Raw genomic sequence first — 2,508 nt, forward strand, 5'->3', positions numbered from 1 at the left:
CGCTGACTAGTAAACCGTTCGCTCCACGTTTTATACCGCGGAAGGCTAGTTTTGTTGTTGTTGGCTCCTTGTACTAATAACCTTCACAGTCATTTTACAAGGAGTGCATTTCCGGATTTAGATACTTCAAAAATTTAGACCAAAACCTTTGAAGAGATACCATCTGGCTATATTTCTTGTATTAAAACTAGGTGAACTGTTGATTAACGGTACACTGAAGCACGCTTAGTGCTGACGTTGATGACTGATGATAAACATGTGGCCATGTTCAAGGCCTTCTCTTTTTTCGCTGACTAGTAAACCAGTTGTGGACAAGTTTTAGGTTACATAGTAATTTTTGTCAGATACTAATCATTTATGTTGGTTCACTGTAACTCAACGTAAATGGAGGCGTAAAGAAGGTTGTCCTTAAATGTGATAGCCTACAAAGTAAAAACAAGTTCATTTGTTTGGGCACCCATGTTTCTTGTTCATGATGTGAAGTCAGTGGCAAAGTTTAGTTTCTTTTTATTTCTTACCATCACAGCAAAGACAATACATAAGCAACAAGGCAGAAGTACAGAAAAGGGTAGAAGCTACAAAACGTGAAAGCTGTAAAGTGTCTAAGCGGCCTCGGTCTAAGACCGAAATAGGATAATTCGTTCAAGCTTTGGTATGGTCGCCACACGCAACGCCTTTAGAACAATTTTAAGTTTACAAAAAAAAAGAGAAATAATGTAAAATTTTTAAAGTTTATTGTAAAAAAACCGGAATGCTGGTCGTATATCAGTTGTGAATTTTCGAGCTTATGATCGAAGAAAAATGCCTTCCAACGTAAACGATTAATAGAATGTCCAAGTTTACATAACATTAGCTTTAATAGCGATCTCTGCTAGGGATGGCGATGTTCTTCAAAGAGTAATAATCTGCTAGATCAGGGGTCACCAAATGGCGGCCCGCCACGCTGTATCGCTGCGGCCCGCGGAAGGTATCAGCTCAAAAGTATAACCAAAAATACTTTTCTTGAGGGAGTTAAAGAGCACGAAGGCAAAAAATACTTTCCTGGAAGCATATTTTCGCATTGTATACGATTCCACCGACCGACCAATCAGATAATAGCTCTAGGTGGGGGTTGCTTAAAGTTATTCCAATGCGATGTCCAGCCACACTGTCCCAGTGGTTGATTAAAACGTCTGTTTTCGAATTTTGAAATTGTCTGTGAGCATAGGGTTGCTTATTTTAAGTTTGCAAATGTCATGTAAACACTAGTGCGAGTTTCACCGTTATTGTGTTTCACGAGCAGTGTTTTCTTTATGCAAGTTTTTGTTGGCAAAATAGGTCGGTGTGCCAACTCAATTTATAATAAATTGGCAATATATTACATATAAATTTAGAGAGTTTTTCTGATTGTATTATGAAAATATTTAGCTTAGTAGGCCTACTGCAAAACGTGTTTTTTTTTAATGAAAAATATGGAAAGCTTCACGATTTTGCGTGTCATCCTTGCGCAGGAGCCATGCTAATCTGTATCATTCCAATTATAGTATATGTACTGCCGAAGCAAGTACTGAAAAATGTTGTTAATCAACAAATTCTTGCCACGCTGATGAGCACCGCAAGTGACAGTTGTTTATAATAAAAGAAAGACGGTTTTATAGATTCTCACAAAAAGGATGAAAAACCAACTCATTGCTTTTTTAGAGGGAAGACTGTTCATAAATTACGATTTTTCGGTGATTTCCACAAGCGTTTGTTTCATGGTACCTGGTGTGATGATGTCTAGTTTAGCGTTGGTGGTGCCTTCAACATTTAGTTGCAGAATGGTCACTCCTTGACCTACAACAGCTGGTGCTGTTCGCCCTGACAAGGGCGCTGTGCTTGGTCTGGGGGTGCCATTCTGATGATTGTTCTTCCGCATAACTTTACAGCGACAGTTGTAGCAAGTTTAGTTTCCCAAAGTCGGTACTTGCGAGGGCGGCCACGTGGAGGTACTTGCTTTCGTCGGCAGAGAGTGCTGCTTGTGAGTGTGGTGAAATGCAGACGGCAGCACACATTATCAAGGATTGCCGGCTATACAGACCTCCTCATGGTATGGAAGGCCTAGTTTCCATCGATGACGACACCAGGCAGTGGTTAACCAACGGATGCCCTGACATACAGCGACAACACAAAAGAATATGGTACCTGGTTTCTTTTTCCCCGTTATTGGAGCCTATTTTTCGCTGATATGTTTGCAGGTCACTATTGTTGCCTGTATTGCGATGTGTCAAACATTTCCTTGTTTACTGAAACTGTTAATTGCAAGATATCTTTTGCGAAGCGAAGTAACAACACCACTCTTGCTTTGCGATGAATATTCTGATGAAACCGCTCGCCTCGCTATAAGTGCACAAAACAAGTGGCCTCTATTTATTAGGCATGGTTAAAAAAGTCAAAAGTGTTGTAAAAGGAGCTTGGCCTGGCAGTATTAGCGTTGTTCGATTAATTTTGTTGCTACGGCATTCTAACCTAAATATGAACAACATGTAA

The 2,508-nt window shown here is 40.0% G+C and overlaps 1 non-coding gene across 1 annotated transcript; it reads right to left on the bottom strand.

Annotated features, from left to right (window-relative positions):
• Positions 1-1,445: 1,445 nt before the first annotated feature.
• On the bottom strand, positions 1,446-1,547 carry LOC145781476 (U6 spliceosomal RNA). Its single transcript, XR_014290766.1, has one exon. It is a non-coding gene; the product is annotated as a U6 spliceosomal RNA (small nuclear RNA).
• Between the last annotated feature and the right edge of the window lie 961 nt (positions 1,548-2,508).

The sequence above is a fragment of the Aplidium turbinatum genome, chromosome 12, assembly GCF_918807975.1.
Source record: "Aplidium turbinatum chromosome 12, kaAplTurb1.1, whole genome shotgun sequence".
Taxonomy (NCBI): Eukaryota; Metazoa; Chordata; class Ascidiacea; order Aplousobranchia; family Polyclinidae; genus Aplidium; species Aplidium turbinatum.